The sequence below is a fragment of the Quercus suber genome, unplaced genomic scaffold (assembly GCF_002906115.3).
Source record: "Quercus suber isolate HL8 unplaced genomic scaffold, Cork oak 2.0 scaffold_50, whole genome shotgun sequence".
Classification (NCBI taxonomy): domain Eukaryota; kingdom Viridiplantae; phylum Streptophyta; class Magnoliopsida; order Fagales; family Fagaceae; genus Quercus; species Quercus suber.
The window spans coordinates 86,076-98,795 of NW_027069515.1; the positions used below are offsets into that span (position 1 = coordinate 86,076).

At 38.3% G+C, this 12,720-nt stretch overlaps 1 pseudogene; it reads right to left on the reverse strand.

Annotated features, from left to right (window-relative positions):
• Nucleotides 1-6,447: 6,447 nt before the first annotated feature.
• Nucleotides 6,448-11,004, reverse strand: LOC112040024 (UDP-glycosyltransferase 83A1-like; annotated as a pseudogene).
• Nucleotides 11,005-12,720: the final 1,716 nt, after the last annotated feature.

Here is a 12,720-nt window from a genome sequence, read left to right on the forward strand (position 1 = left end):
GTTCAAGCAAATTGTGATCAAAAGACAAAGTTCTTGACCTAGTTCATCTTCCATCAAGAAGTTGCTGTGTATTTGCACCGTAGGGTTTTGTAACCAAGCATCTTCCTGCTATTCATCATAAAGGATGAATTGAAGAACTTTGCAGCCAACCATTCTTCCATAGTTGGTGTTCTGAAGTCGCGTACTTGGATCTGCGCATTGGTTAGTCACGTACTTGGGAGCCATGCATCAAAGGTGGGAACTGTCACTACAAATCAAGTCTAATTGGGTATTGGGGTAAGGGTTCAACTGTAGGTTGGTAAGGTACTTGGAATTCCTTTACTTGTAACCGCTTGATTTGATAATAGTGGAGTTTCGGGAGTGGTGACCTGAAAATCACCCGGTGGGGTTTTTGCCGTTAGGGTTTTCCCCATTCGTAAACAAATCATCATGTTATTTATTTTCCGTTGCATATTTAGTTTTTGGTGATTTGTTTGTGCTTCCATAAAATTGCATGATTAATTGATTAATTAATAAACTTGGCTAATTTAATTAATTAGGGTTAATCACTAGGGGTCATTCAGATTGTGGCCTATCATGTTTGATGCTAATGATCTTTTGAACAATGTTAAATCTGAGAACATGCTCTTGCTTGATAAAGTTAAAACTTTGGAACATGATTTATCTGTTGCTAGATCTGCTAGTTCTAAACTTGATCATATGTTGAATGTTCAAAAGTATCCTTCTGATAAATCTGGTTTAGGATATGTTGAAAGCATTTTTGATTCTGCACCACATTCCACAAACTTTGTTCCTCCATCTTCTTTGGAACCTTCTGCGAGTGAGGTTGTGAGTGAAACTGTTAAGCCCCCTATGAGTGAGGTTGTTAAACCCATAGAAGTTTCACCATCTAGGAAGATTAGGGTTGATCTAGGAGAGTCTAAACCTAAGGATTCTACCCTTTCTAAGGACAAGATACATGGTAAACCTGCTTGGGTTTGTCACTATTGTGGAAAGTCTAGACACATTCGTCCTAAATATTACAAGCTTCAACCTGCTAAGAGAGCAAACAAACCAAAGGTGCCTGTGCCTCAAGCACAAGATCTTGTGGCACTCATTGGTGAATTGGTAAAGGCGTTAAACCTTTATTCCAATCCTGGAGTTGGAAATCACTCGAATGTGAATAAGAACTCCAATGCTCGTGGTGCATCTAAAAGGTTTTGGATGCAAAAGACTCGATCTAATTGAGTCTTTCTGACATGGTCCTTATGCTTCATTGCTCATTCCTTTGTGACCATTGTTATTTGGTTTTTTTGTTTTTTTTTTTTTTTTTGTTTGTTTGTTTGTTTTTTTGTTTTTTTGTTTGTTTTTTTTTTTTTTTTTTTTTTTTTTAAAAAAAAAATGGAGAAAAGTAAAATATATTATGGCACTATGTTTCTTGGTTTTTGAAAACAAAGTTGGTCAATTTATTTACACATAACATGTCGTATGTACCTTGTTTAGCGTTGATGAGCCTATTTATTGCACTTGACTAGTTAAAACTTTGTAGTGCATGTTGTGTGGGAAAGATGTTTATGATTTTTGATCACTTTTTCTTGATCTTGAAGTCACATGTTATTTGACTGTCGGACTTGATTATTTTGATAAAGGCATAAATATCTATCTCACCACTGTTCATTAACCAATCATGAACACTTTAGTGCATATCATAAGATTTTGTTCTCGAGAAAGTGTAGCGCATGCACAAAAAGAACATAAGGTGATGCCTCAACTTAATTGCTTAATGCTTAAAATTGGTGTGTACTATTAGGCTTGATGCTATCTCACATAATTAAAATTGGTGTGTACTATTAGGCTTGATGCCATCTCATATAACTATGAGGCAAAAATTCAAGAAACTTACATGATTGCAAGCTTTTGTTCTAGGAGATGTGGGAGTTATAGGATGTAACTCTTTAGGTGATAGTCTCTTTTAAATTCCGTGTGATGAATTTTGTAGACTTTGTGATTGATTTCTATTCACATATCACCTCACATGTATCTCAAGCTTTTGCTAGTTTGCACACACTACACAAGTTACTCTTTGTTAAACACTGTACATGTTATTGTGTGTGTTTTTGGTCTGACCAACCAAGTTTGAAAATACCTTGAGTATTATACAAAACATTTTTTTTTTACTTGTGATTATAAAGGAAGAACTAGTTGAAACTTTCATTGGAGAAACTGGGATTACAAATTTGGGTTTTTGAAAAAGCATTCCATTTCATCTCATACTCATGCATTGTGTTTCATTGATTTTAATGCTTTGAGGAGTTTTTTTTTAATTGGTTTTAGTTTTTCAAAACTAGAATTTTTCTCAAAATACTGTAATCCACTGCCTGTTTCGATCGATCGAAACTATTTAAAATTCTTTTTAAAACTTTCGAAGTGATTCGATTGATCGAATGTAATTTTCGATCAATCAAAAGTCGTGTATTAGATTTTTTAAACAGTACTCTTTGACTGATTCCACTACTTTTTCAAAAGTTTTTTTCAAACTTCCTTTTCTCTCTCCGACTAGGCAACGATCTACAGCGATTTTTTGTCGTTTTCCTTCAAAATTTTTGCAAGATTTCTCTTTCCTCAAGTTGGTAAGTCTCTTTTGCTCTTCTTTTTTGAGTTTCTTTGCATTTTTCATGCATTTTACCTCATATTTTTAGACCTTTCTCTTTTTGGGATTTTTGATGTTTCAAGCCCAATTTTGTGAAATTGATCAATGAGTTTTTATGGGGACAAGCTATAAAGATGTTCTTGATAGTTTAATTTGATAAATTTTGGATTTTGTGGAGAATTGAAAATTCTATGGTTTATAATTGTTCCGAATTGGGGATTTTGATCAATTAGGTTGAATTTGATAAAATTGGCTTGTTGATTGGATGTAATTAGGCATTATAATTTATGGATTGTATTTTGTAATGCTTAATTCATCAATGTGCTTCAAAATTGTACAAGTGGTTTTCAAATTTTTGGGGTTTTTGGTTAGAAACTCTATGCTCGAGCCAATTTTGTGAAATTGAACTTAAAATTGAACTTTGTTTACTGCATTAGTACATGCATCATGCCATTTTAATTGTTCATGCATCATATAGTTTTTGTTTTTATTTTTATTTTTTTATTTTTTTTGGTGCTAACTTGTAGTCTGTCTTTGGTTTTTATTTGTTTCTCTTTTGATTTTCTCTTGTGTCTCTGTCCTTTCCTTAGCATCATGTCTAGGAAAACTAGGGCTCGTAGGTCTGTCCCTTCACCTACTCCTTCCCCTCCATCCTTTGACTGTGAGAAATTTCCGAGTGAGAAAAACCAAGAAATCTATGAGAAGCTGAACCTTAGGCGTAAGATTTGGTTTGAGCGGTCTGTCATTCTAGATGAGTTGGATCCTGCCATTAGGGCAAACTTAGAGCGCAAGGGCTGGCTACCCTTGATCCTCCTCCACCTGCTACCTTGATTCGAGAGTTCTACTCAAACATCTCGATCCGCATCTATGATTCCAACATTTTAGTAAAGAGTTGGATACGAGGCGTAGAGTACACCATTACTCCTACAGTAGTGGCTGATGCTCTAGGGGTACCTTTGGTCCAGCACCCTGTCTACCCTTATGATGAGTCTCCAGTTTTGAGTGATGTCATGTCTTACATCACTGGGTCATCTATCCAGTGGGGTTCTGATCCTAGGATCACCACTACTGAGCTTTCTGAGCTACACTATCTTTTCTTTAGGATAGCGTGTCACTGCTTTTGGCCCATTTCTCATCTGCACACCATTCCTCTTGAGAGGTGTGTATTTTTGTACACTCTAGTTACTGATGCTCCTATCAGTTTTTCCCATTTGTTCTTTCGTTCTTTGAACGAAGTGTATAGGAGTTCATCTTCTTCTCATGCCCTTGTTCATCCTATTTTTATCCATAGGTTTCTTCTTTATCTTAATCTTAGTGGTTTTCCTTCCTCTAAGCCCATGCATGTCATTGGTCCTATAGGTGCATCTTTTCTTAGACAGAGGGCTGCTCACCTTCAAGCTGGCTCTAAACACCCTAGGTCTACACCTTCTGGGTCCGCATCTCCTCCCTCTTCTTCTACAGGTCCTTCTGGTGAGGATGTTCCTGATCCTGATGATGCTGCTGCTGCTGCTACTGTTTCTCTACCTCCATCGAATGAATTTGATATCCGTCGTACTTTGGAGACTATCATGACCGTTCAGGCGGCTCATAGTCAGATTTTGGTGGACTTGCTTAACGAGATCCATGCATTACGAGCTGCTCTGGCACATCTTCGTTCACCCTCACCACCTCCTTTTGATGATGGATTGTGATTGCCCTTTGGCATTTCGTCACAAAAAGGGGGAGTAGAGTTTGTAGAGGAGTTTTGTAGTTAGGGAGAGTTTTTGTTGTTTTGAGGAGCTAGTGGAGCTGGTAGATTGTATTTAGGCGCTTCACCTTGTATATCTTTTTTTGGGGCATATTCATGTTAGGGGGAGTAACACTGATTGATATACATGTTTTCTTTTGATTCTTGTTGCTTTGGATTCACCATTTATTGATTTATATTCTCTGAGTTATTCATTTGATATATGTCTTTATTGTGTGTTGTGTGAATCATACAAAAATGTTATACCTGTTTATATACTATTTTCTGTCACATATGCGTTTATGCGTTTATTGAGTATTTCAGGAATGAACAAATTGATTCAATTGAGCTGCTGTCTACACTTGCAACTGATGGATAGTAGTTAGGATTGAATTTTGGTTTTATGAGCATTATTTTTGCAAAGGGCTTTTTAAATTGTAAACTTTGAGCTTAGTGTTTGTATTTTGTCACAGATTGCCAAAGGGGGAGTCTGTTAGGTTCTAAAGATTTAGGATTTTATGTATTTAGAACTCTAATTTGTATTGTTGGCAAACCATGATCAAAACAAGTTGGTTAGTCTTATTTAGGCTTGCTCAAAGTTGGGTCTTTCATGTAAAGTTGGAATCGAGAGGTTACAGATGCATTTGTGCATTTCGGCCTGGCTCGATCGATCGAAAGAAAGACTCGATCGATCGAATCTCGGGCAGAATGTTTTTCTGCAGAATTTTTCAGCTCAGCCCTAACTCATTAAACGTTTTGGGTTTTCTGTTTTTTACCCTAGGTATATAAAGAAAAACCCTAGCCACGTTTTTAGAGTTGCTCTAGTTGAGTTGTTGCTCATACTTTCCTGTTTTGTGTAAATCTCTTGTGAGATCTAGAGGAGCTTTCCTTTACACAAAGTTTAGGGTTTTCAAGGTAGAGATTACTTCAACATCTTGATGATCAACTCGGTTGCTACCATAGAAGCTTAAAGAATATCAAGCGTGGGTGCTTGTAGCTGATTGGAGAATCCAAGAAAGAAGGAGTCCGTGGATTCGAAGCTTGCACGTGGTCGTGTCAGTAAGTTCTACTGGTGAGTAGCATTAGGAAGTCAAACGGGGAGCTTGTAAGTCCTTTTGTATGAACTTCGATTCTTTTGCGTAGTGGATTCAGGTTTACCTTGAGGATAGCTAGGTCAAATCCTTCCCATGTTTTTACCGTGTGGTTTCCTAGGTGATCATATCATTATGTCTTTTATATTTTCGCTGCTTTATACTTTTGATATGACTGTATGTTTGTGATAACCTAGAATTGCTTAAATTGACTAAGTTAATCACTTGGCTAATTAACTAGGTTAAACTGGTTGTTTTAAGGGGTCTAAAACTGTTCAACATGCATTCTTGTTAAATGCTCATGGAGCTTAAAACCTTATTGGGCTTCGCAGCTTACCCTATTATATTTTAATGCACAGATTCTTTCCTAGAAGTAGCAAGAGTATTAGAGGTGGCAAAGAATCTGTGATTCTTATTTGTTAGAATGTATAGTTTTTGTTGTATAGTAGTTTAGCTCTTTTGTTGTATAGAAGGAATCAAGATGTACTTGATCCTTTTGAGCACAGATGTAATTCATAATCTTAGTTTGTTCTGAACCCTAGTTTTATGTCTTTGGGGTTAGGCTTGTCAATAACAGTTTTGTTAAATGTTTAGTTATGTAATATTGCACAAATACTTTAAGTTTCAGCCAAGTTGTAATCTTGCAAAGTTTGAAATGAAATGAAGTTTCAAGATTTTTATAAATTTTGCATATTATGGCTTTTATGCAAGAAAAGAAAAAGGAACACAAGAAACGATTTTGATAAGCACCTTCAACTTAAGTTGGTACCTGTTAGTATTGAGGTAAACTTGATATTAACATGCCGGTTGATAAGTTAGAAATTTACGATCATCATTAAGCTAAAACCATCATTAACCAAGAGACGATGTCACGCATTTATTACGCTCATTGATGACAAAATGTAATAGACAGAGCAATGGTCAGAGAATGAACTGTGAACTTCAGACCAAGATCTTTCTCCAGTTTGTCATCAATAAAACATAAACATCTTAAAAACATCTTAAAGCTTTATTTGTTCAATAAAGCTTTCAAAATTCTTAAAAGAAGATCCACCTTTAGTAACACTCTTTTTAGCCATCTCCTTCAGTTTCAATGCATTTGTTTTTATACCATCATCAAAGAGCAATTTTTTTTATCTTTATGTTAATTTCATGCCTAGTGATAATCCCATTTTCATCTGGGTTCAACCCTAAACCAATCTTCCAAACATCACATATGTAACTCTTATTTTGGAATTGATCTATAAAGTAAGGCTAGCATAGAAATGGGACTCCCATGCTTATACCCTCCAAGGTTGAATTCCATCCATAATGGCTTAGAAAACATGCAGTAGAAGGGTGAGCTAGCACCTACTCTTAAGGTGCCCAATTAACAATCCTTCCACAATCAGCTATTCTCGTTCTAAACCCATCTAGGAATTCTGAAAGTATTTCATTGATGATATCTAACCGAATAACCCACAAAAATGGTTGGCCTATGAGTTCAAGTCCAAGTGCAAGTTCATCCAATTGTTGTTAGTTGAAGTTTGATGTGCTACCAAAGGAAAAATAAATGACTGAACCCACAGGTTGTTTATCAAGCCAACTTAGGCAAGTTGAATCCTCTGGCCAAAAGCTTCCAATATGACTACCTGACTGATTGGCTAAAAGTAATGGGCAAATAGGCATGATTTCAGGAATTAAATTTAAGGCCAATGAGTCAAGTTCATAGAATGAGTTGCAGAGAAGCCAGTTGCATTGTTTGACAAAATGGTTCATCCTGAAAACATGTCCAAATAAAAATTCTTGAAACTTTGAGTCTCCAGGGCAGCTCCATGGCAACTTTATGCTTGTCCATGCAGGGATTTCCTTTGAGGTTCCTACAGGGTCAGATTATTTTTATCAAAACCAAACATGTACCATATCATATATCAATTGTTTAATATAAAAATAACATCCATATGAACTTTATTGTCTTTTCCATTTTTCTTTTTCATTTAAAGTAAAATCTTAATAGTGAAATGGAGAGACTTAGCGCATTTGTAGTAGTGGAGCTAAATAACTATATAGCTATTTTCGCTCCACCAAAACAGAAAATCAACCATCCAGCAATGGAGCTAAAGGTATTTTTTTTTTTTTACCTTCATTGATACAGTGCACAGCTATCTATGGTTGTGCAATGTAGCTGAGAGCTAAAAAAAAATTATTCCTAACCCAGATTAAAAAACATAAAACGCAACAAATGAAACTCACACAAAGCACAACCACTCAATTTGATTTCCACAACTCCACCACTCTCCACATCGATTCAAACAAGCTCTAGCCACTAATTCAAACTGCAACAACAAAATCCACACCGATTCAAAATGCAAAACTCAACAACTGAAACCCAAGCAAAATGCAATCACCAATTTCATCTCCATGGCTTCACCACTTTCATCAATTCAAACAAGCTTCGGCCACCGAAACTGATTCAAAAACCCACCACTGATTCAACAACCGACAACAATTCAGCAACCCACGCCGATTCAACCCACGATGTCGATTCAACCCACCTCTGAAACCCAGCCACTAATTCAACTTCAATACTAGAATTGAAACCCGGCCACTAATTCAACTTCAATACTAGAATTGAAACCCAACCAACACACCTCTGAAACCTAGCCAATTCAAACCACCTTTGAAACCCACACCGATTCAACCCACCTCTAAAACCCAGCCAATTCAAACCCCCACTTTAAAGCCAGTAAACACCGATTCAACCTAACCAAAAACAACCAAGTGAAGAGAAAAAAAAAAATAGAGAGAAAAGGAGAGACAGAGAAATAGAAAGATAGTCAGAGAAGAAGGAGAGTCAGAGAAGAAAGGGAGACGATAATAGGCTATTATGACGATTGAGAATTTTTTTTTTAGTCAAAAGATAAATTTGTATATATATAATTTGGGGTTAAAACAAAATATTATTGTTACTCTAGTTTCTTATTTGCTATAATGATGATTGAGAAAGTGTTTTAGTAAAAAAAAAATGTATAAGTATAATTTAGGGTTAAAAAAATCACTTGTTAATACTAGACGATTATTTGTTATCATGTGGCAACGACGGTGGTGGAAGCAGAAGGGTTAGTGGTGGTGATGGTGGCGGTGAAAGAGTCGGTGGCGGTGGCGGTGGCGGTGGCGGTAAAGGCAACAGTAGTGGTTGTGGGTGATTGTAATTGTTGTTTATTGTAGTGAATATATTATTTTATTATAGTAAATATATTATTTTATTGTATTAAATATATTATTTTCTTGTAATGTTTATATTATTTTATTGTGTTAAAAGTTAAAATAGATTCACTGCTATAATATATAAGTAAGTAAAGTAGATCAAGTAACTTTTTGTGATGGCAAATAGCTAAATTTTGTAAAGGTGTCAATTGACCGTAAGAGTCACTGGCAGAATAGTAGTCAGTTATTACCTTGTGTATCTATAATTCCATCCTCAATAAGCTTTGGGATACTTAGTATGAAAGCCAAGGTTGCTGGTCCAGCAGGACATAGTATAGCACTTTTAATTCCCATCTTTTCAGCTACTTCGAGAGCCGGCACAACCATTCCATCAGTAATGACACAAATGATATGCTCATCGTCAAACTGGTTAATTTTCTCAACCAAGTCCTTGAAATGACCTGGCATAACTTCTAGAAAACTATTGGTCAGTTTAATAGTATCATCTCGATCATCACCGGGTTCTAGACCATCTGGGAATGAGACTAGCCTTATTGGGCTCTTAATTGGCATTGTAGTTTTTAATCTTTCATGTATGAACTCAGGGCTAACAAATGTGACCTTGATCCCATGATCAACAATCCAGTGAGAAAACTTCATAAGTGGGGCGACATGGCCCTGTGCTGAAAATGGTATTACTAGCACATGTGGTTGGCTACCCATGACCCCAAATTCTAAATTCTGAAGTCTGCAAAATAACAAATCATAAGCAAAATATCTAGTAAATACCAATGGAGACAACTGAAAAGTATGATAAGCGGTAAAGCACATACTACTATAATAAGATAACTGTAAGATTATTTTGGAAAATAATAAAACTCAAAAGCACCAAATAAATGCAATTCAACTCTAAAAATCTACCTCAATAAACAAATGTATCAAATCTGGTAAAATCAAAGCAAAACAACTATAGTCCATAGTTTGGCAGGTGTGAAAACATACATTCGACTAAAACTCCTGCAAAATTTCAGACGGCATCTATGATCTGTGACTCTGTGAGTAAGCTCAGTAAGGCCTTAAAACTCTTTTAAGTCAAAAGCTCAAACCGGCAAAAAGTTGAAGAGAGGAAAAGAGTATTTCAAGCTCTAGAAGACATGCATGGGAGCTATTGGTTTGATTATTAGAGCTATTTATGGCAAATGTGAAATCGAATATGTCATCGAAAGGTGCATGCCTTGAAGGGTTCTTGAGAATCTGAAAATAAGTGGTTATTGATGGAAGAGAGATAGATAGTGATGAAGCTGAGAAATTCACCAGTGAGTCACACAATGCCTTCGCGCTCGAACGTAAACCTACACAAGACAAAGACGAAAACCTATCAAAGGGCGCCGGTGTGGTGCCGGCCAAATACCCTCCGAAGGTTAAGTCAGAAAGTATTCTCACAACTCTAGAGTGCTAGAGAGGGTAAATAATGCGTACCTTTATTGGTGAGAGTATTGGGGCTTTTATAGTAGTCGAAAGTTTTTCCTCTTAGACTTGGCATCCAAGTCTTTTCCTTGTAGAAATCCTCTTTTTTAGAGTCCGAAACGTGGTGGACAAATCTTCTCCTTATAGGGAAGATCTTTACCAATACATGAGATTTCTAGAGTCCAAGTAGCACAAGGACTCTGTTTAGGGCCTTACGAGAATGGGCCAAAGTATTCCCACTAAAGGGTCCAACAGGCCCATGGCCGACCAGCCCATCCTTCTTCGCTTTGTCTGTATCAGGTCCTTCCACTTAAGGCCTTGTGTAAATAACGGGCTCATCTATTCTTATGTTCGCGGACTATAGTCAGCCCGTACATTCACAATAGGCATCCTAGCGCGTATTTTCTCCCTTTCAATTGCCCCCTCACCCGATGGGTCTGTCACGGATAAGAGAACGGACCCATGGGGTGACGGTTTTAAAATCTCGATCATGTTTTCATGACACCTAGATCCGTGAACTTACCTCCATACATTGTTAGATCAGGAGTTAACACATTTATGAGCTGCGCCAAGTGTCATCCTATCAATGGTCATTGTTTTGGAACGAGGTGTCGCTTCGTCCTCCGTGCATATCCTTTATAAATACCGACCCCTCCGCCCCTCATTTTTCCACTTGTTGCTGGAAAAATTGTCAGAGCGAGTCCGTCACATCTGTCAAAGAATAGTCCGTTCACTCCTATACCCGTCGCTTGCAACATCTTGCTTACTCCGAACTTCTGGTAAGTAGTTTCCTATCCGTCCTCTTTTAATTTTAGGTCTTCTTTATCTATTTTTTAGACTTTATGTGCCCGTCGTTCTTTCCAAACCCGTCATAGTCTTAGGTTTTGTCATTACCTATAGGCCATGTCTAGTGCGTCGAGTATCCAGTCGGTCGTCCATGACAGGGCGGACTACGAAGAGGTATACCCGTCAGGTCCCAAAGACCACGATGCCCCGAGCGAGGAGAGTAGTCCGTCATCATCCTCCTCGTCCTCAACAAATGAGGGCCTGGAGATGATCGAAATACAAGAGGGTTCAGCTGACGACGAAGAGCCAATAGTTAGATCTGTCGTGGGAGCTGATGGACTTAGGGAGTTCATCATGCTTCCAAAGTGGACAGTACACGCCTTCACGTCCACTATCAAGGAAACCCATTTTAATACCCTTAGGGACCGTTACCAAATCCCAGACCACATCCCACTCCGTCTACCCTACATGTCAGAAAAATGTTATTATGAAGGAGTTGACGGAGTAGGTGTGTACGAACAAGTGCTTAAGGCCGGCCTGAGATTTTCGTTAAATTCGTTACACCGCGAACTCTTAAAATACCTAGGTATATCTGTCAGCTAGGTGTCTCCTAATGCCTGGAGGGTTTTCATTGCGATGGAGGTTCTGTACAGAGCCATGTCGGACGGTGGGAGAAGGCTTATGATAAAAGAGTTCCTCCACTGCTACCGTCCAGATGAGATAGACAAGTCGAGGGGCATGTATAGCTTTGTCCCTAGAAGCCCCGTCCTGAAAGTTATTTTTGAAACCCCAGACTCAAATAGAGACTGGAAGAGCCTCTACTTTTTCATCGAAGGAGATAATTGGATGTGTCATCCAAGGGAGACGGACTTCATGCCCGTCGACACAGTTTGGGGCATTTTAAACCCATTCGGTATGGCCCATTGTAAATGACTCCATCCAGTTTAATAATTTTTATAATGTTTTTAACGTCCGTCCTCTTTGATGCAGTTCGACGGCGTCCCTAGATTACCCTTGAGGAATTCAATTTCCTTGAAAAAAAATTTGCAAAGATAAAGCCCAAGGAGCGGACCTGGGCCAAGCTCGTCAACCTCAACACCATCCACTAGTATTATGACGGGCCCGAACCAACCCCAATGGCACTAAAGTATAAGAAGCAGACCCGTCTACGTGAGTCCGTCGACCCTTATTACCTGTTTTTACCGTCATTATTATTATTATTTCTTAATCCGTCTACCTTTTTTAGAGATGGAGGATGCAAAGAGGCGAGCAGCTATAAGACTTCAGGCTGCAAAGAACAAAGAAGCTGGAACGGACCCCATGGGGACGGGCTCCAGCAAGCAAAGTCTAAAGAGGAAACTGCCCGTGAAGGGTGACCGTCCGCCAAAACAGCCCAAGATCCCCTTGGAACCGGGCGTCGGCTTGATGGCTGGGGGGAATAAGTCGGTCACTCCGATTAAACACGGTGTAGGTAAGGGTCTGATGACGGGTCCGTTTAATAGCCAGAAGAAGCCACCCGTCTTGCTTTGTGAGGATTCCAAGTATGCCCTCGAGAGGCTGTCGTCGATTATTACTACCGACGACTACGAGGATTTGGGGAATCATTCAACGGAGGCAATGAGGGAGACGGGCCTCTTCAACATTGCTCAGGTAATTACTCCGTCGTCTTTTGGTCCATCCGTTCACCACTTGCTGCCCTTAAATATTTTACTTATGCATTTTTGTTGTCCCTCAGGCTATGATCATGATGAAAGGCATGATGGGACGATGTCTCAATCATGAGACGACCATTGGCCAGATTCATGAGAAAGCCAAGGTGATGGAGGAGGAGCTAC